This window comes from Coturnix japonica, chromosome 15 (assembly GCF_054131305.1).
Source record: "Coturnix japonica strain WE chromosome 15, WE-NBRP24, whole genome shotgun sequence".
Classification (NCBI taxonomy): domain Eukaryota; kingdom Metazoa; phylum Chordata; class Aves; order Galliformes; family Phasianidae; genus Coturnix; species Coturnix japonica.
In genome coordinates this window covers 6,140,812-6,163,604 of record NC_140677.1, presented here as the reverse complement: position 1 = coordinate 6,163,604, position 22,793 = coordinate 6,140,812, and the positions used below count along the sequence as shown (strand labels likewise).

Here is a 22,793-nt window from a genome sequence, read left to right as displayed (position 1 = left end):
TACAACCTGCTATAAAAATAATAAAATATAGCTGTTACTATCAATGTTCTCAGCGTGATGAAGGCTGTTAAAAAAGTTAAAGTTATTGTGCATCTGCTGAAAGGCAGAATTCCAAGAAAAATGCATATTGCTCACTATTCAAAAGTGAAAAACTTTCCCAGATATAAATTTCTATCCGTGCAGAGAGGTGGGAGTTGAGGATAACAAGGCAAGCTCCATAAGGTTTGTGTTTACAGCTGCTGTGTCATGTATGGCTCTGCCATGCTGGGCGCTTAGCACCAGCCCTGCCCCTTCCACAAGCTTATGAATCGCAATTGTTTTTCTGCAACCACTCTTCCTGAATTGCCCCAGCAGCATCTGCTCTATGTCCTGCAGTGACAGATCTATTAACACTTCAGTGCCTTCCCATTGGTGGCTGGGCACCATTGGCAGCAAACAGGACCTCTGGGTGTTGTCTGGCCTTTGGTGGCTTTACAAAGCCATGCTGTGAGCCCAGTTCTTCTTCACAACCTGAGAATGAACCTGTTTTTACAAAATTTCCATGTAATATATCCTCAGTGGGCTTCTGACATAATGTTATGCAAATCTTTGCTCCTCTAGAGAAGAACTGAAGAAAATAAGCTGAGAACTATTCCAGACAGGAACGTTACGTGTGAAAAATACATTAGAGTAGTTTAAGAGAGGATATTAAGGATGAATCTGAAGCAGAGCATTATTTCACATTAAGTAAATAGACCATCTCCGATGCGTACTTAGTTTACCTGTTGAAGCTAGAAAGCACATATTCTTGTATTTCTTAGCATTGCTCTTTGCTGCATAGCACACAGTTTTTGGCTCAGCCAGTGTCTGTGAGGGATATTCCATGAATGGTCACTGAGTACAGGAGAAAAACTGGGTAAAGGCTCAATGGCTGGGCTGATACACAACACAGTAGCTATCACAGACACTGTCAGATCCAATATGCTTGGAAATACGTGCAGTTCTCAAAATGGACTAAATCTCTATTCCAGCAGAGTTTATTTCTCCAGGTTTTGCTTGTCCCTCCTCTTAGTAAAGCTACAAATGGTGTTTGATCTCCCTGGGTAACCTTTTGCTATCTGTGCTCTTTGTATTTCTGCTGGTGTAAATCACTCTGTGCCACTTAATGCCACTGCAGAAGAGGTATGGGCATGATCACTGTGTCCAGTGTTATCGCCTGTTGGGATTCATTGTGGAAGCCATGTCTTCTCTCTTGCAGGATCAGGAAGACTCAACCATGTACAATACTTGTGCACAATAAAACCTGAAAATCCATCCCAGTCACATTTCTTCAGTTCAGCCTTAGCCATCTCCTAGATTTATAAGCCACTTTTGAGCAGTTTTGTTCATCCTGGCTAACACTGCCTTCACATGCATCATGACGCTTTTGATTTAATCTCAATAATTATTTTTGTCCAGGAATTCAAAGCCCACTTGTCAGGGGCACTGATTTATAGCACAGGGCATGAAGTAGCCAGATTCTATTAGGAAGATTTGCAGTTACGAGACTGAAGCATTATTTATTGGGGTTTCAGTAGTAAATGGCAACTTTTCATCCAACACCTGTGAGTGGGCAAGCAGTCCATGTTATTCACATTCACTGTGATGCTTCCTTCTTTTATTAATATGTCTGTTCTCACCAGACTTAAATATGCAATAATTACAGGCAGCTAATGACATAAATTTAAAGACTTAAATACTCTCTAAATAGAAAGTAGACAAGAGGGACAAGCACTTCTAGCACTGAGCATATCTAATACCTGAATCTATAGGCAAAAGGACACAGGACTTATTAAATCTCAATTTAATCATCCAAATGTCCAGAAGTAGGTATGTTGAGCACTGACATCCAACATTCATTTTCATGGCACTTAAGAATATACACATCTGAACACAAATTGACTCTCATACACCATACATTACTGCTTACCTGCCCCACTCATGGCTCCCGTGTATGGACACCACATTCAGCTGTGCTGCTTCACTTCCCTCTTGTCTCCTTTAAAATCCAGCCTCTCCTTTAAAATTCAGCCTGTAGTATATCTGCCTTTTCTCTCTGCTTCCACTAGGGTGTAAATGCTGCAGGAGAAATGTCTTATTGATTATTTGTCAATTGGAGTTACTAAACAAGGGAAGGCCCGTGTGTACAAGGGAGAGGCAGAAGAGGACCTGGTGGGTTTGAGGGGTCAAGAAACCCTCCAGGGCCCAGACAGCTGGGGGACAGGTCCAAACAGACGTTATGCAGACAATTATTTGCATTTTTGGGGCTGTGACACTGCTCTTCTCTGCTAACCAGCAAGCTGTAGATACCATCCTTCATTTACTGCCTCCACCAAAATGTGGAATTTCTGTTCTAGATTAAGAAGGATTTGGTTGTTTGAATGGATTCACGGTCTAACTTTCATCAACTTGATCTGGATACGGGTCCATTCCCAGGTTAAGGTTCTGATGGAAAAACGGAGGCTGTAAATCCATGCTGTTTACTCAGCAGCCCATCACTTACACCACAGACCAGGACCTGCCCTGATTCCATGGTTCTGGGTAGTCACATACTCAAGCCATTCCTTTCCCTCTCTAATACAAAGACTTTTGTATAGCATGTTAAAGGAAAGCTCGGGTCTGAGATAAATATTGCCTTTTCCTCTGCACCTTACCCCGAGGTCCCATCATTTTTCACAATCTAAACAGGACTGGCCTCTTCCAGAGTGCACTCAGGATCACCAATGAGCAGCACATAGGAAATGAAGGGAAGGATGCTGGCAATTCCGTGGCATCTTTTATAATAGATGGGGTCTTAACCCCAGTGTCCTGGATAAACTCCAGTTCTGGTAATTGCATTCTGCATAGTTAAAATCCCCCTGCAGTTTCAAATGAATCCATTATTCTTCACTTCCTTTCCTAAATTGCTGTGCAGCCTTGCTTTGTGCTGCTGAAGAGTTGCTTTGTTTCACCTGAGGGATGATGGCATTTCATGGCTGCATGAAACAGGCCTGAGTGCAGTTTGTACAACAGACAGGGAAACACTTTGGGATTATTCATAATTAAGTATCCGCTCCCTGCAAATGAATGGGTTTGGGTGAAGCAGCAGGAACACAAAGCACTGCTTCTCTTGGCACTTGGAAGTTGGTAATATAAAACGTACAGGGCAGCAAGAGACAGAAGTTCCTAAAATTCCCCTCAGTTAGCTAAGCATGTGAGCTTCAAGCGAATGTCTCAGTCTGTACTTTCCCATATTGTTATTGATTAATTGCCCTACTTCAATTTCCTTGTTCTAAATGGAAACATTACAATCATAACTCCAATCTCTGGCTGCGGTACAGACTGATTTTAAATCTTTAAATCGTGTCAGTGGGAGGAGGTGACGGGGGGTGGAAGGAAAGCTTTTTATTCTTATTATTAATCTTCATGTGTTCCAGGACTTACTAATTCCCCCCAGATGTAGAGAAACCATGAGGTATTTCTGCTCCAGCTGAACCCAGGAGATCCCTCAGCATCATAAGCTTACTCTCGTCCCAGCAGTCTGTCCTGGTAAGCACCAAGAGGATATTCCACAAACATCAGAACATGCCAGGCTTTCTGGAGCAGAGCCAGTGGCCTTTCTCAGCTCCAGCTGGTTGAGTTATAACTTTGTTCCCCACCAGGATTTGGGCTCAGCCTTATTGTACTCAGTGTCTGCGGCTTTGCAAGAATGCAACAGTCATCTTCTGAGCTTCCAGCCTGCCCTGGAAGGAGTCGATACCACCTCATAGCTCTGCATCCCATGCAAGAGATGCTTTCTAGGAGAAAAGCAAGGGAGAAAATTGCCAGGACTCCCATCCTTAGAAAAAAAGCATCATTTAGATAGTATTCTTCCCCAACCCGAAAGTATTACCCCAAAAGTAGAAAGCCAACAGAGCAGTGGAAGTAGATGGCTTCTGCTCCTTCTCTGCAGGGTAGGTCCTAGTTGCCTTTTTGGCATTATTTTGACAAAGGCTAGGAATGAAATCAAGAGTATGGGAAATGAAGTATGATGTGGCATCTTGAAGAGAAAAGTTTAAGCTGAGACAAAAAATGCCAGTTTAGGAGCCACATATGCATCTCATTTAGAAAAAAATCTGTACTCTTATTAAAGTAGCCACAATGCGAATATTAGCTACAAATTAGGCATGTACTGGGGAGCAAGCTCTCTGTAGTGCATGGAGGAGCAGCAGCATGTTTTACACTTGGAGGCAAATCAAATGAAAGCTGAAAGATTGGAGTGCTAGGCAAGGTCAGCTCAGGACCCAACTGAACTTCGATGGTATTTTATACATAAACAATATTTTATCCACAATCCACAGTGTTTTAAGAACAATCCTCCAGCAAAGAAAATGTCAAAGCATAAATAAGGTCTTTTCTTGAAGATCTTGAGGGGCAATGGACCTAGAACAATCACCAAACTGCAGCTGATGGTGTGTCTCCTGATGCCATGATGTGCACACACAGCACTGCTCCCGTGTGGCTGAAGGGGAACCCCAGCCATAGGGTCTTTCTGCTCTCCCTGCCCCATCCACTCCTTTGCCTGCAGAATGGAGGGCTGTTTCAAGGATCCCTTCTCTCCCCTCCATCCCCAACTGTTGTAGGCTGGGTGCTCTGGAAGAGGAAACAAGCAATGATTTGCTACCCACAGGCTCCTTTGTCATGTCACCCAAACTTGCTCCACTTCCTCCTTCAGGAAGGAGGTAATATTCTATCCTTATTATATTAGTATATATACTGGCAAATACAATAGATTAAAATTAGCTTAAGAAAGATAACAGAATCCTTTCACATGGCTATGAGAACTGGCTGGAGGGTGTGCAGGACTTCTCCCCCAAGCCCAATTGCTGGTCTGATTGTAAAAGGTGGTATTTTCACCATTAGGACTTCAAGGATCTTGAAAGCTTTCCAATTATTATTATTATTATTTTAAACAAAACTAGGAAATGAGTAGTATAACTCATTTCCATGTTCCTCTCTGCCCTTTTTGCCTTCTCTTTTAGTATGAAAAGTTTTAAAAAATAAAGGGAAGCAGGAAGCATAAATGAGAAGCTATTCTGGAGTGCAGTATTCTGATTAAAAGTCCTGTTGGACCTTCAGGTGAAGGATGTCCTTTAACCAGCCGTGCGTTGGAGAGAGGAGTGTGGAAGACAAATCACAGGAACAACACCTGTGCCTCCAGCCTCAGCCTCACAGGGTTAATTCCATGAGTTGGTTAACCATCACAATAGCAGTATTTACACAACCACCCTCTGTGGGAATCACGCAGTACCCTTTTACCCAGTATTTATTTTACACAGAAGTATGTAAACCCTGCGATCCATTTTAACCTGCAATCTCTTTCTGATAAGTTAAACAGATTGAACTCTATGAATCCCAAACCATAAGGTACATTTTCCTGTGCTCATATGTCTCTTCCTGGCACCCTTTCCAGTTCTGCAGCATCCTCTCCAAGATGTGGAAACCAGAACTGAGTTCACTCCTCCAGTCATTCTGTAGAGGTGTTACCACTCTGTTCTCCTGCATCCCCACTCCCAGCAGAGACACAGCACTGCAGCATCCAACACCGGTGATATGTATGGATCCTTCCTGCTTTAATAAAGGAACTCACCTTGCAGTCATGGCAGCTGTTCACACCATGCCAACTAATGTGCTGCTGAAAAGAGGTCACCTTTGCCTTCAAAAGAAGCTCCTTCAGGAATCTCCATTCTACCATCACCTGATTTCCTGGGAGGAAAAAAAACCCCACATTAAGAGACAAATTTACAACCCCCACTGATTCCGTTTCAAACCATTAGTTCCTCAACACTGTGGCCATAAAAGAGCTGTAAAAACAATTGCTTGTGAGAAGCCCTCGTGCTGTCCCATGAGTACTCAGCTACTTATTTATGACTGAGACTGCAGAAGAGGGGAGCAGAGAAAAACATACTAATGTAGGTTCCTTGGAGCAATCCTTTCTCTATAAGAAATGAGCATTAATTTGCTATGTAAATATTTTGTTGTTCTTTAGTCACAAGGATGGAAATAGAAGCTCTCATACAGGTTGAGCAGAAAAAAAATGATGTGTTCTCAGAATCAAATACAATCCATACTTTAATGCCCAAGTCAGGCCCAGGGATCTCAGCAAATGCAATTTAAGAGGTAATTGAAACATCAATATATATCTCTGTATTATTTTACTTGCAGTCAAGTAATTATTACAGCATATGTCATCTGAGCTGGCCAAGATATCTAACGTGACAGCATTCCATTATCCACATTGACAAAGTGGGTTCAGGCTTCACGTGTACAGCTCCCACTGTGGCCATATCAGTGGTGACTGAAATTACTACTGAAAATGCATCCCCTGAAACTTATATGGGGAACCTCAGGTAAAGCTGGAGAAACAGAATAAAGCATCATACGTAACCTTGATATTGCTTTTGCTGCAAGTTTTTGATGAAAATCCTATGACAGAAAGAATATAAGATTAATTTATAAACATTCATCAATTAGCTTTCCTATTCTCAATAAATATTCTATTTATCAAGAAAATAAGTCTCATTAGACTCTGCATAAACCAACTATCATCTCAGGCTCATCATCTTTCAACTTTCATAGATTCTTAATAACCGTGGAAGAGGAAATTGCTAAGTAGCAATTACTACATGATCCAGATATCATGACTGTTGCACCAGTAAAATCCAATCTATATTTGTTTCATTCCTCCTAAATTTCTTTTCCTCTTGTAGTAAAGAATCAACCTGCACAAACTCTCCATTTAGCAAAACAGACACAGCAAATGTATGTATATAGATGCGACACAGAAAATATATGTACATACATATGTAATTTTCTCGTGCATTCCTTTTCCACTCAGTAAAACCAGGGAAGATTCCAAAAGATGCACTGCATCTTATAACTATAATTCTCCTGAACTAAACTGCTCCAGGCCCTAAAAATTCAAGAATTCATTAAAAACATCATGACATCTAAAAATAATAACTCTAACATTTTAAAGACTGCAGAGTCTTAACTTGTCTTCCGAATTCTAGCCCTGCAGCTCTGCATGTTCAACTTGCGTTCTGGAAACGTTTTAGTGCACTAAATATTTACTTCTTTTGTCTCCTTTAACCAAAGTGGAGATTCTCATGAAATACCACAATGAATTAACCTCAAATCACCCCACCAGTATCACCAGCAATAAGTCTTTTCAGATCGAATGAACAAGGAAGATCACCAGTAGCTTTCAGATAGGACACAGTAGCGGGGGGTTATTTGTGCAGACCCTGTAAGATGTCTATTATGGTGAGGTATCTAAAAAAGGACTAATAATTTTAGATAATGAATGGCATTTTCTATGGAGAAAACTGGATGTATAAATCACTTGGGAGAAAGGAAAACTGCAGTGTCATTTCAGGGACTGTTTTGAGGATCTGCCTTTGAAAGCTTGCTGCTTAACAGTGAGAGAATGTGACACAGTGAAGGGACTGAAGCTAAAGAATGGGCACCCAGGAACAGGAGAAAAGGAGCAGAAGGGGACCAAATAGCACGAAGCCAACTTGGAGAATCTGTCAGGCCTTGAAGGAAAAAACCACTGCTCCCAGCAGGCAAACGTCACCTTTTCCTACCTGAACAAATGACATTCACATCCCAGAGCATCAGAAAAAATGAACTGGTGAAGTGTAAAGAGTTGCCATAGCTGAAGGAATAAAAAGGCACCAAAGTGACTGTCAAAGAGCAGGACTGGAAGACTGAAGGTGAGACAAAAAATTGCAGCCCCCAGGATAAGTTTTACCACCCACTTGGGATGCTCCAGGCAGTAAACCCACAGGTGATTCTCAAACACTTCTGTCACACCTGGGGTATCAATCTACTCCACAGTGCTCCCTGTCCTCCTGTTACAGCCTCTGTTGGTCAGTACTTTATCTTGCATCTCAGGTTGTTGCGCAATGCTGCTCTCTAAACGGCACCTGTAGAGAGTGGAGTGAGTTGCTACCCCTGGATGCTTTGTAAAGCTCTGTGGGATGCCCGAGGATGCCAGTGGCTGTACACAAGCAAGAGCTTAATGTTGCTGGAACATCGCCTGCAAATGATGGTTGCTAGGAGGTAAATATGATGTTTAGAAAACTGAAAGGAAGCAACAATTTCAGGTCCAGTTTGAGGCTCATTGAAGTCTTTCTGTTGACTTTAAACAGGATGTAATCCATCCTGTAGCAAAGGTAGTGGAATTCTTTTAAAAGAAGTAAAAATAAATGTCACTCAGATTATTCCAGGTAGTAATGGCTGGCGACAATTGGCCATTGGGAAAGGAGAGTGAATAGGGAAAATGAAAGATGACAGCAAACAGCTTTAATGAACAAAACCCCACAAAACAAAGAATTTAGCTGGGAACAGCTAACAAAATAAGCAACACCAGACCTCAGGTGAGACTTCCCTAACACCCACACTCATTTTGGTGCCTTGGTTTCTTTTCATTTCACTTCTTCTGACTTGTTTCTTGGTCAACATCCTTGTGCAACACAACATGCAGTACACCCATCTTCCCCTACTTGCCCCAAGCACAGCAGTGTTTGGCAACCTGCGCTGGCATCTTAACTTGTTTTGTGTTTTGTTATTGTTTATTTTCATTAAGAAGAACACAGACAGAAAAATAAGATCAGTCTGAAGCACGGTATATCTTCGCTTGTGATTGCTTTGACAGGAGTTTCACTGGGATGAAAAACATATTGCAAAACTATTTAGAACAGTATTTTCAGCACCTCAGAAACTCCCTGGTGGGATTTCAAAGTCTTTGCTCACTACAGAGATATTTACACCCACTCCAGTTCTCCAGAGAACAATCATTTCCTCAGGTTTTGACTGTGCTCAATAAAAAGAGAACCTCTCTTTGTTAAGTGAAAGAAAAAACAAAACATTGCAATTTCCCCAGAAGAGAAGAGAATTGCTGTGATCCTCACCTACTGAATGCTGATGTGGCTCTAAACAATATCATATAACTTACCCATCACCAAGGAGCATTCCTCTCATCTCCAGAAACAATATGGTAATATGCCTAATTTTTCTTCACCAACAAAAAGATGGTCAAGGACAACTACTTAGAAAAGCACCAAAATGCAATTCCTTCTCTTAATAAAACCTTCCAAGCAGACACACAAATATTTGTCTCACTAAGATGAGTAAAGTTGCAGGGTCCTCAAAAATTGAATCTTCACTGTGTGGGTGTGGAACTGAACCACAAAAACCAGCTCACCTGTGTAGGACTGAGAGCCACAGGTGTTACAAACTCATTGCACAGTTCCCAGCCCCCTGCAGACATTACTTCTGTATGTTGCCATGGGCTGCTCTGAAGCTCCTGTCCTTCACCTGGGGGTTGGCCAGGTGTGACAATCAGCCAGCAGAGCCCTTATCTTGCTAAATCAATACAGTGACAAACTTCAAACAAGCCGTTATAAATATTAGCAGATCATCGAGAATTTTTATGGATGTGAAAAAGAAAAGATAATTTTTAGTGATCTCAGATCCAAGGAATCCACTTCTGGAGACATCCAATGGCTCAGTGACAGAAGACACAAACCTGCCTCTAACAGTACAGTCTCATGATCATGATCCCTAACATATGATGGATGGGGATGTTGCAAGCTCCTTTGGGGCTCTGGGTGCCAAGCAAAGCCTGTTGTCCTCCAAACCAAACTGCTGCCAGCCAAAGAAAAGTTAGAAGTGACAAAGCAAAGGCTCCTAAATAAGAATTTAATTTAGATTGATTAAGATGGCAATTACATGTCAATTCATTTAAATACAAATGGATTATTTGGAATGTGATAATTGAAGATTAACAGCTCCTGCACACGATATAAATACATAGCTAATTATAAAGTCAAGCAGTCATTATTAATATTTCTAACGATCAATTTGTCTTCAAAACATAAAATCACCAATTCTAAGTCTTCTGCAGTCATGGTAATTGGGAAAAGAGACCATGATCTATGCAGAAATCAATGGGCTGATGAGTGCCTGGCTGAAGTCAGAGCTGTGGAGCTGAGTTTTCTGAAACACACAACAAAACTGGGAGTTCAGATCAAGCAGAAAAGAGTTATTTTGGTTATATTTTGGTTGTATTTGTCGTTTTTCTGTAAGCACAGCCAGACAGACTAAATTAAAAGATCACTAAAATGCTTGCTGCAATCGGTATGTAGACGGAGGTCTAAAAGGGCACATGCTCTGAGCACAAAGAGGCACTGTAATAAAACACCAAGCTATCAGACAGGTGATAGGACAAGCACTCCCTGTGTGCAGATGAGATGTTCTCAATTAGACATGCCTAAATGCAATAGACCTCCACAGAAAGACAGCCCAGTAATAATTTCCATTCTGAACGTCAGTTGAAAGAGCAGCAATGATTTAAGACAGAGCGCTGGCAATTCTGCACACTGTACTTTCTTGCTGTTGAGCCATCGCTACAAGGAAGAGACAGTTTGACCATACTGGCACGTTCCATACAAGCATTTCACTTTCAACATGCTGCCTTCAAAAGGGAGCTAGCAAATCAGCTCATTTTCATAGACATCCTCTTGTCTCTGCTTTGACTTCTACATATGTGTATACAGATAACAATTCCTGCATTGGTTTTATTATCCAAAACAACTTTTTTTAGGTAGAATATTTTGAGCAGACTTTTTCAGGACCTGGTGACAGCCTGGGTTCTCTCATGCCACAGTTTAATGTACAAACAGTAGTTTGCAATAGGATGCTCAGTCCAGCACATAAGCAAGGAAAGGCTTTCTGTTTTGCTGGTAAATCAGTTCAGCTTCTTCATCTGGAAAGAGCTGAATGCACCATACAAAGAAGAATCATTTCTTGCAGCTGGCTGAATGGACTTTTTGCTGCTCCTTGCAGGCACCGCTGGATTTGTGATGTAGGGACTTGTGAATCTCAGTTGTTTTGCAAGAAAAAAAAATACTTCTAAAAGTTGCCACCACTTTCGGTTTTATTCCAAATCAAGAACTGGCATCTCCCCAACTCTAATTAACAGTGCCTATTTTTTGCCATCTCTAGCAGCAAGAACACAACAATTGGCCCAGAAGTAGAGCAGAAACAGCTTCTGCCACGACCTGCTGGGCAGCCACCATTCCCCCACCCAACAGAAAAGAAAAAAAAGAGGAAAAATCACACTGACCTTAATATATTTCTTTTTCCAGTGCAAAATAAATGCTGTACTAAATCACCTGCTTATCACTCACCAGGCATTTGCAAATAAATCCAGCCTTAGGTTTCAGGCTTGTCAGAAATTTTCTGCCAGAAAACACTGATTAGATGCAATATGCTCTGTGGGGACATATTGATTCTGTCTGACCTTTGGGCATAAAGCATGTCTGGCTTTTTACATGCCCATCTACCCAACTTTTTGAGCTTCACTGTTGCCTGTTGTCCGAATGAAAAGAAGAGGGAATGGGACTGCCAGGATGGATATGCAGTTCCCAACAGAACCAGTCTGAGGACATGGAGAACATGATTCCTTCATGGGCTCCCATGAAAGAGGGAGGTATGTTGGGACTCACAGGGCCAAAATGTTGGGAAGGACTTCAAATGACCATTTCAGGAGTCTAGCACACCCTTATCCCTAGGACCAGCTACACCTACACTTTCCCAAACTGACCCATCCTTCAAGCCCTGCAGGAGATGGCACGGTCCCCTCCAGGGAATCAATCTTCATCAGCCTTTCTACCAGCTCCCAGTGCTACCACTGCACTCCTTCCTCACACTGTGGGCAGTGAGCATTGGCTCAGCCCTGAGCTGCTCAGGGCAGGACACACATCTGTCTTTGCTTTGTTTTGCCAGGACAGAGTGGAAGGAAACTCCATCCAGACCCACAGTCTCCCTTCACCCTTTAATCTTCAGCCAATACAGACAGTGTCAGATAGTCTCCCAAATGTAAAAGGACAAGACCATTACTCAGAGAAAAGCTTTGTGGCAATTGCTTGATGTTTCACTCATTCGGAAACTAAGCCTCTACCAAAAAACTTCTTCTATTCTGGGCCACTGGCAGATCCCAGGGCAGGGTCGGAAGCTGTGGTGACAACACAGCACTCCAAGTGTATTTTAGTCTTTAGCAAAATAGACTCAGAGTTCAGGAAAAAACAAAAACAAAACAAAAAACAAACAAAAAAAAACAACACACATCAAAGCACCGTGCCTGGTTGAAACACCCCTGTGTTAACATCTGGCTGTCGGTGCCCAGTCTCCCATGGCCAAGAAGGTGCAATTGCTATTGTCACTCCAGTGTAATCCTCGCCTGCTCTGCTTGCAATTGCAGGCAAATGGGCCCCGCAGCCACCCCAGAGCTCCCTGTGCATGGTCTGGCTCTGCATGTGTTAGCAATGAGCCCGGCAGCCCATTCTCAGTGCATGAGCTCACTGCACAAAATGGACCTCTCTCCCTTTTTATCCATTGGCAGGGCTACAGGCTGCTCCTGCAGCCAGGACAGAGTGCCTGCTGCTGCTTCAGGGCTGGTTTTCTGCTCAGGGACCTGCACAGGGAGTGATAGGGAGTTGGGGGGGGGGGAGGGGGAAGGGCTGAAGAAGCCATTATCTGAAGTTAAAGTTACAGTGATTCCTCTGCTCAGGGAACTGAAAACTAAATAAGGAAGAGCACAGACTACCTTGCACTGAACTGTGTGGCTGCTGTCCTGTTTGCATTTGCATGTAGTATCACCTGCACAGCCCCTGGATCAAGTCAGGCATTTTGGAAGCAGATTGATAATGTGCAACTTGTCAGAACTATCTGGCACCTTTATCTTGCCATAGCTGCCTCTGCATTTTGCCAGAATTCTGCTTTGGTGACATGAGAAACTGCTGCCCCATTCTGATAAGCCTTCTGTTGACTATCCAACCACTTCATCAGTGACTCCAGTTGGTCTGTGTCTGCACTAGTGCCAATGTTTTCCAGGCACAATACAGCAATTGTGAAGTGTAAATTCACACCAGCCTTCCTTTGCTTGACCCTTCTGTCAATATCCTACAGAAAAGAACGGAAGATTTCACTGCCATATGTATCTAAAGAAAAGTAATTAACCTCATGGTAGGAGTGCAAGACTCAGATGAGCCAGCATCACACTTAAATGATGAGCAGAGCCTTGCTTCTCCACCTGGATACCCAGTGGAGGGGCCAGGTGACAACAGTCACCATGCAGTGATATCCCCTGGGGACAGGAGGCAGTAACTACATTGCACCTAGCAGGTCCAGCTGCTAAATGCTCTCCATCCTGCACTCCTCATCCTTAGCTTCCCCCCATTCCAGTGCCCCAACAGCCAGACAAATGCTCTCAGCTGTTCCAAACATTGGTGAGCTGATCAGGGCCTAGATTCAGAGAGTAATTTGGGTCAGGAGAGATTATTGGAGGTCTTCGGGTTATCTCTAACTTCTTCCCTATCTGTCTGCTCTCAGCAGAGCTCATGTTGCTCAGGGCCCCAAGCTGAATACCTGAATATCACTGGGATTCTGTCTCTGTTCTAACATTTGAGTAAGTTTTTTCCATATATCCACTTGCAGACTCCCTTGCTGCTACTTATGCCTCCTTCTAGATACATTTGTGGCCTTCTTAATGCGTTCTGCTATTGAAAGAGTAAATGCTCTGCTGGGATTTTCCTTTCAAAAGATAGGAACAAGTCATATTTATGCAAAAATGAGGGAATGTGGAACAGTCATAGAGGACTCATAGGAGATTTTTCTTCCAGCAAAACATCATACACTGCAGCAATCCCAGCACCGTGAGCCATATACCATGCAGTGCCTGTGTCAGAGGACAGCCAGTTCACATTGCACGCATTGATTACTGCTGATGAGATAACCTGGCATTACTTACCTCTAATTGCTTCTATTTGTTGGCCACAGCCACTGCTGGTCTATGGTGACCACCATCAGTCAAGGAAAACCAAATGCAATTCTTGTTTCATTCCGTCACCTCAGTTGTGTGAGCTTCTCAGTTTGCCAGGACTGCCCAGGCTGCAGTAAAATCACACTGTGGTTCAGCTGGGACTCCTCATACTCACCCACTGCCCCAGCTGTGCTGCCACGCACTAAGGGGAGAGATGACCCCTTAGCAAAATGCCACAGAACCTATAACTCCTGAAGAGAATGGAATTCTTCTGCAGCATTTCATAGCCATTCACACGCAACGCAGCCCATCTGTCTGCAAAGGCAGCTCCGACAGCTGGACTTCTGCAATCACACTGAGATTCTGCCTGTTTATTCAAGGCACAAAGTTCCTAGAAATGGGTTAATTACCTTTTTATTTTTTCTTTCTTTCCATTTTTTAATTGCACAATCTCTTATTAAATGCCAATAATGAAAGGAAGTGTCTGCCCTGTAGATAAGATTATGCCACATTTGTAATTTGACTTTTTGAGGCAGCAGATAAACCTCTCAGCCATTTTGAAATACGAATTTGTCATTCATGAGAGCAATAAATAATGCAAAGAGAATGTGTGGCTATGCTGACATTATCACCTCATCATCACTTAAAGGCACCCCGGGCATGAATATGTGCCACTATAACCTCAGCCTCTGTGATAAATTATTGCCCATCACAATCCTATCTAACACCAGGGAATGGATGAGCACCAAAAAGATATTACAGTTACAGCCACAGTTCTTTGCAGCTGCAATGCAATTACTGCAGCTCATGCTGAAGCAGTGAGGGATGCTGGAAAGCAAGGGAAAGTCTGCATCCTTTTGGGAGGTAATGTGTAAAGAAACCTTCATGAGTACACCCCGTGGGAGATTTCCTACCCTGCAAGTATTTAAACTGCTAATTAATTCCTATTAAAACAAGGTCTTTTGTGTACATCAAGGAGTGGTGCCTGAGGCTTTGCGCCTGCAGTGGGATCTCCTAAGGCTTCACATCAGCTGAGGCTGCGAGCTTGGCTGACACAGCATGAAGCACTGAGGAGTCCATCAGTGGCCTTCACTGGCAGATTGGAGCTTGGAGCTCACGTCCACAGTTTAAGTTCATTCTCAAGCATCATCCAGCCACCAGAAAATGAGACAGCAGAAAAGCAAGCAGCCTCCAGGCACAAATAAATTATGCATGTCTACGCTCAGCTCTTACTTTGCATATGCAGTATGCATATTTCAAGATTCACCACCACAGTTACACATTACACAGTTACACAAGCATTGCTTTTAGAGTCTTTCTCCCCTGAAAAAGGGAAAAAGTTGGAGAGAACCCACACCCTCAGATCATCTGTGGAAAACCAAAGGCTGACAAAGGAGCCTCAAAGGCCTGAGGGTAAAAGAGGACCATGCTGTGAAGATGAGGTTGCTGGTACCCTGTGGGATGCAGTTCTGGCTTGGTGGAAGGGTTTCTACCCCCATCCCTCCTTCCTGGGATGAATACCTTTATCACTGCTCCCATTTAGGCACTCACAGCAGTTTCCATGCATATATTATGTTTTACCTTCTCTTTCATTGCTCCATAAGAGGCACTGAGGAAAAACAAAGTAGTCTTTTACTGGCACATCTTGGGATTGGCAAGTCCCAGAGTTGGAGCAACCATGGCCTTTATAGCAGCTGCTGGGTGGCACAAATGCTCCCACAGAGCTGGGACATCTTCAGTACATGATTGGTGCTCCTGCTCACTAAGCACAGATGCGGATGCTGAGCCCTCAGGCAGGTGTCACATGTGCATTCTAATGCCCAAAGTAGGAAAGAAAATCTCCACGGGTACAGAGAGATGAACAACAGCTATCGTTTACAGCAGACTGCCATGGGTTGAGGGTGGCTGCTGGGGCCCCGGAGCAATATTCATGCCCCACAGTGCCCCATAGCTCTGCCTAGGGCAGCAGCAGCAGCACCAGACCTGGAGATGAAGGTGCCTCCTTGCGAACAAACGAAATTGATCAGCCATGGAGTGTTCCCATGCTAATAGCACCCTTGCGTGACTCAATTCAACGTAACACTGCCCTCTTGTGCTCCATCACATGAGGGGCCCTTGCAGCTTAGATGACTTCTTATTAATTTTTAATTGGATTTACAAAGCCAGGTGTTCATAAAGAGACAATGATGGTGTTTTATCCCAAGAACTCAAACATTTTCTATTTCTTGTCTTGAGAAGCCAGCACAGTCCAGACACCCCATCCACTCTGGGTGGGAAATTAAAAAGACAGGTGAAGATAATAAAATCAAAAGGGAAATAATAACAAAATCCAAAGGAAAATAACAGTGAAATCACTACTGGAGGTGAAGGAACAATAAAAAACAGCAAATAGAAAATTGCACCATTATGAAAACACTTAACTCACACAGTCTGTGCTAAACAATTTGAAAGCACCAGGTAAAGCAGGAATCAGCACTTAATTAATGCTCTGTTAAAATTCATTTCTTTAGAAGTGCATATGCCAAGCAGAAAAACAGAAAACTGTCCATCACAATTGATGTTTTACCTAGAAATAACTGCAACCACACAGTAATAATGAGCAATAGTGTGTGTGGCACTATGGGTTTTCCCTCCATGCTGTGTTGGGTGGGGAATACATTCTCAAGATCCACATTTAGTGGATGGGTATGAAAACATTTCTGCGGAGTACAGGTGCTATGATAATAAAGCTAGACCTTTGAGCCTACCCAGTCCATGAAGGCATATCTCCTTTTGCTTCGTCCATCTAAAGGACACTGACTGCAACTCTTGGCTATTAGCTGCCCATTTATGGCAGCCACGAACCCTATACAAACTGTTGTTGCCAAGCCCCCAAAACAGAGCTAGAATCATTGGGACAGCAAGCAAAGCTGCAGAGAGAGGGTACAGAGGAGTTGGCACAGGAGCACAGTGTGAGCGGCAATATCTGTCTGCTGACATTTGTTTGCCAAGAAGTGCCCTGTGCTTTTATGACACCATCAAAACGGCTGCAAATATCACTTCTTCCTTCTGCAGGAGGGCTGAGGATCAGGTCTCATTTCCTTTCAATCTTTATCAGAACTGCTTGGACAGCACTCATTTCCTGACAGAGATAGGCAGTAAAATCTTCGTTTTTAAAAGCAGTGGTTGCAAAGCGGTAACCATAGCACTCAAGCAGAAAGTCATTAGAAGCTCACTGAAGGAGGAAGGAATGATGATCACAGAAAGAAGCGAGAATTGACAATGGCATGGAGGAAAAGGTGCTTTTCTGGCAGAATATTGAGTCTGTCCTAGGTATTGCCATTTAACATTTTGCATATGCCAAAAAAGAATGAGGAAAAAAAAAACACGGAAAGGAAACAAATTAAATGCCAAGATACAGGATGAATGTCAGCACCATTTTCAGAATGGTTTTGGAACAACCTGTGCTCACCCACTCGGCCACACATATAGCTGTGTGTTTGTGCTGTCCTCTCCAACATGCTCAAGTACGTGCTTACCCTTCTGCAGAGCAGGGCTGCCTACATGGACCTGCACAAATGTTTTCTTTAGCAGGATCCTTTGTCCCTGAGCCCTTTGAAGAAACCTCCAGGGGACCAATGTTCATTCAGAAGGGGAAGGATTGTAAGAGCACTTCAATCAATGGCCTATGAAATATGTAATCACCAAAGCTACTCCAGCTCACCCGGGCTGAAAGAAGATGGAGCTCATTTGCTACAGTATAAAGACAGAAAAAAAAACACCAGCGCTCGGTGGGCACCAAAGCCAACTTTTTACATCCAAGGGGTGGTCACACAGCTGTCCCTCTGCAGCCCAGGCAGGTCACTACTGCTGCTCATGGACAGGTAGCTGACATGAAGAGGAACACATTCCTCCTTGGCATCACCTGAATTAAACATTGAAGATGTTTATGTCAGCAAGAGACCTGGCTGAGGACTTGGGAAGCTTTTCAGACGTTGCTAAATGCACTAAGTGGCTTGCTGGCAGTTACCTCGCATTGTCACCAGCTCAGGCCGGATCTGGTTTGTCAGAAACTCCTGAATGCATTTTTCTATATAAAACCTGGATAAAAGAAGATGACGTTTCTTTCTTTCTTTCTTTTATTTTGGCCAGGAAAGCTGACATTTCGGTGTTGACATCTCCTACTAAGTACTCATAATAAAACATCCCAGGAAAGACAGCCAAATTACGTCGTGAAGCTTTCATGGGGTGGACTTCAAGGCGCCCTTGTATGAACCAATACAAAACTTCTGCAATCTCCTTTTGGCATTAACCTGGAGATCTTCCTTCCAAAGTTACCACCACTCTATCAAAAAGTTTGATTCTTCTGATAAACTAGTTAAACAAAGTTGGATGAGAATACAATAGAGAATGACCCACCTGACTGAGATTTTCTCCCATTGAAACTGATGGCACATTGGAGAGCTGTTGAAGCTCTGGCTCATATTCCGTTTTCTTTTCCAGCTGAAGATATCTGGATGTCACAGCCTGTACTGTGGGGGCTCATGGATCCTCAGCTGTTTGAAAAGGTTTTTCAGCAGCAATGTTCTGGAACATTTCCACTTATTTCCTGCTGTCTTCAGCTAATGACAGCTCCAAGAGCGTGCTTCAGATCCTGAACGTACTGCCATAAGAGTAGCATTCTTCAGCTCAGGACTTGAGCCTGTAATGTACTTCTCCCGAGGCTGCACCTTAAGGCAATCTGAAAATGGAAGGCAGCGAAGATACTGATTTATTAAGAATGGTAGATTTGGGTTGCTTAAAAACATTAAAAAAGGAAAACTAGTCCATTGGAATCTGATTTGTACTCCATTGCCTTCACCAAGTGCTTACAGTATTTTCAAATGTGCACCAGGATGCAGCCAACAGAGGGGACTGCCAGAAAGAAAAACAATTATTATCATTAGTCAGATTGCATTTAGTCTTAGAACAAGAAACACATTTATAACTGTCCTGGGCTAGACCCACTTCTGACTCAGCACTGCAGGTAGTTTTAATACAAAGACTGGTCCATTCACAAAGATATTTTCTGAAGTGCTTGCTGCTGGCAGCAGGGGACAGGATTTGCTGACCCCAGAGAGCCATCACTTATACAATGCTGTAACATTTTGCACCATTCTGGTTTCCATGTTCAGCTCTTGGTGAAGAAATACACACTAATCTCCAGTCTGCAAAGCACCAGTCTTTGCATTTGTCCCATCTTCTGGGATCCAACCTTGTTGTCAGAATAGGATGCATGCAAAGCATGTATCACTTCTTTCCCTGGGTGTGGAGAGAGAAACAGAAATAAAGCCAGCCAAATGAAGAGGTACAAAGTCCATTCCAAACTGAATCGCTATTCTCTGGAAATACATCCATACACACACACACATATATATATACATACACACACAACACATATGTAAGGAAGTAATTTCCTACAGACAGGTTTTACCAAGCAAGGTGAGGAATAACTAGCAAAGAAATCCATCTGTAAAGCCACGATAACTAAGAAGAAAGATTTCTACACATGCTAACTACACTGTGACCACATTTGTAGAGATTTAAAATATTGCTGTGTGACAACAGGAATAGATGTACGTTGGCAGACAGTTTTTTAATGTGTTATAGGGTCATAAGTCATTTCTTGGTGCTCCAACAGTCAAATGTACTTGATATCTTCATTTACTTAGAGAGTTCACAACAGCTTCTCAGCTATCTTCATTTCCTTGGAAACAGCTGTTTTGTCTGCTAGGGAAAACTAAGTAATATGTATTAAAAAAAAATAAAATAAAAAAATGAGGGTGAGTGGAAATAGAATAAAGCCAAGCACAAAAACTGTGAGGTTCTCAGTAAATACAGACCTCGGTTACATACACGCAATCAGTAAGGTCACTTGTGTAGGAACTCATACCAAAGTACAGTTGACAATGTGCTATTTTTCTGCTGGAGAATAGAATGTGAGGCTGAGCATGCTAATGACTTTTGGAAAGGGGCAATGACAAAGATTGATTAATATCAGTTGACAGCTTGTTCTGCAGCTCCCTAACTGGAATAGCAATGATTGATTTGCCAAAATGTGGGGCACAGGCGTTAGATAATAGATAGGTTACATCTTAGCTCTATCTGGTTTCAAAATATGTTTTTAGGGCCATATGTTTGACAGAAGATAAATACTTAAAGCGTAGCAATATTTTCAAAAGGTACCTCTTGCTAACAATGCTTTTTCATTGTCTAAATGCCATTACAAACCTCAAGCAATAGACTGTGAAGTTCAGGAGCAGAAAGCATACCAAAAATGCAGAAACAAAACAGTGAAGAGTAGAGCATTAATAGTTGGCTTCTTAAGAAGATCTGAAAGAGACATCAACACCTCACAACTGCAGGTATCACTGAGAGAAATCTCACCTAGCAGTACCTAGCAGAGAGTCGGTCGAAGAGTCAAATACCCACAGCAATCTTCAGTGCTGCATGCTCACTACACAAGCTGTAAAGGCAATGGAAGACAAATAGCATGCTCCAGGCCAAGAGAGAACCCCAGATTTTAAGGAAATGTGCTTATGGGAGACACAATCCCATATTTACCTCACAAGAGATGAGGGGTGGGAGGTACTGTTGAAAACCTGACCCATCCTCCCCATTATCTCTTACATTTCATGAGTTCATCTTTTTACTAAGCACAGCACAGCCCGAGTGCCCTGAACATTAGGAAAGCCAGACCAATAAGCTAATATCTATACTCATGCTCCATTTATAATGATTTTGTCTAACACAGCATGTAAGAGAAAGCAGGAGAGAAGGATGGAGAATTTCATGACAGATGTCCACCAAAGGGCGAGTCTTCATTAGAGATGTGGTCATGTGTGAAGAGCTGAGCTAGCTGACACGATGCTGGCTGTTTTCCCTAGACCAGGCCAAATTGCAGCCAGCCCCATATCAGCTAATTGTGATTAAATCCTGCTGCTAATCAAAGCAGAGCCTCTAAAGTGATTCCTCCAGACTGCTGCAGCCACTGCCATTGCAGTGTAAGGAGCTATCTCAGCTGCATCTCTCAACGTGACAGACTGTGATCTGCATGGTGCAGATCTAATTAGGAAGAGAAGGCACTGATATAAACAACAACAAATGTTTCCACAGAGCAGAGAATATGTTAAAGAAATGGACAAGCATTAGGCTGGGGAAGCTTGGAGCTTTCTTAGGCTTTGCTCCAAAATTCATATTTTAAATACAAATGGTGCAACATAATTATGTCATTTTTCATAGAGAAGCCCATGGAGAATTCAACAAGTCCTGAGGGACTGAGGAGGGAAGCTTCCCTTCCTACCCAGGCATTCCAGGGAAGGTCTGAGATAGGAGTTTTATGATCCTTCTGAACTATGTGACATTTATTAAGAAGCTTTCAAAAACAAATGCAAGACCCTCCTTCTCTAAGGTCAGCTCATTGATAAATCAGACATGTCTACAACTGATAGATTTTCCTCAATAAAATACAGTGTTCATGGTATTTTAAGACAATTGTTCCCTTTGACTAGTGAAGTCTGCAAAGAGCCTCCATTCTGGGTAAGCTTTCCCTTAAATGGAGCTCTGCTGATCATGCTCTAAAGAATTGACATGCCTATGCCTGGAGATGGGTTATTGACATAAATGACTAATTTGCAGTAGTGGCTTTGCAACAAATGAGGATTGGGATCTACAGGCTCCAGCACAATGTCTTTATTGCTTGGTTGACACTCATCTCACCTCCTTTTGGTCCTCCCAGTGCTGGACAGGAGGGTCCAAGTAAGTAATCAGAAGTGTCCTCCTGTCACCTGGGTGTAAAGGCAGGTGTCCTCAAGGGGGCTCTGTTTCTTCTGTCCCTTCTCTTACCTCTTGTAATTGTGCTAGTGGGCAGCAAAAGGAAGATTTGGATAAAAACATATACACTGAGATAGACTTTTAGCACTCATGCCAAAAATGAACCCTTTTATAACGGATAACCCACAAAGCCAAACACAATTACCTGCTAAAAGGCCGAGACTCTGAATGCTGAAAAAGAGTTCAATCAGGAGAGGGGGAGAACAACCCACAGAGACACAGGAGGTGATCGTTTTTACCCCAGAGTCCATCCAGAGGCCTCCTTGGCTCCAGTGCAGGCATTTGCAGGTGCATCCATGGTACAGAGCTTTCCCTTGTGTGCATCAGCAGTGGCTCTGATCCTGCCCCACCTGCATGGGAATTACGTGATGACATATTTTGTCTCCCTTGCTTTCTAATCTCTCTCCACAGGATCAGAAGCTTTGGTGACAGAGCAGGCAACATGATGGACAGGTACAGGGACAGAAGCCACCAATAGTGCATGTACTGCTGACCTGAGCAATTAGCCAAAATTCAGACCTAGGAGTTATTTCTTTTAAGAGGAAGTGAATGGGTTGGGTAGATCTGCTGCAGCGGTGACTGCATGAAGCCCACCTTGCTTAGTGAAAAAGAAAACAACAAGCATCACATCACTACAAATTAAAACCTTCTCATAGCTCTAAGGCTGTTTCTGAGTTCCCGTCAATACACACCATTTTCACTCATACCCCACATTGCAAAAGGGCATCCACCATTTCCAGGCTTTCAAAGTCCCAAATAAGATTCATTTTCCCCACTTCTGGGGGGCAGGCAGGGCAGGTGCAGGCAGTCACTCTCTCTTACAACCATCATATAAAAGGTCATGGTTAAATTCTTCAGTCTTGACAAGGCACATATCATCACATAGTGCTTTAAAAAAAGAAAAGTAGGAACTGTAGGAACTTTCAGTATTGAAATCAGCTTTCAGGACTTTTTAAGCCAGCCCTCCAGTGAATATTCCCTCAGAAACTGAAGAAATTAACCTTGTTTATGCTGGACACTTCATGGGACTGCATTGTGGAAGCTGACATGTCCAAATCTGTATGGGGAGTTCAGA

General features: G+C 42.8%; 1 long non-coding RNA gene across 4 annotated transcripts; it reads right to left on the bottom strand.

The window, feature by feature from the left end:
• Positions 1–1,619: 1,619 nt before the first annotated feature.
• On the bottom strand, positions 1,620–22,588 carry LOC146758349 (uncharacterized). 4 transcript variants are annotated; one of them, XR_014934587.1, is made up of 3 exons: positions 18,266–22,588; positions 5,627–5,742; positions 1,620–2,097 (listed from the first exon to the last, which is right to left on the bottom strand). It is a non-coding gene; the product is annotated as an uncharacterized LOC146758349 (long non-coding RNA). The 4 variants fall into 4 exon arrangements; XR_014934588.1 differs by lacking the exon at positions 18,266–22,588 and adding an exon at positions 11,171–11,464; XR_014934586.1 differs by lacking the exon at positions 1,620–2,097 and having other exon boundaries at positions 5,291–5,742.
• Between the last annotated feature and the right edge of the window lie 205 nt (positions 22,589–22,793).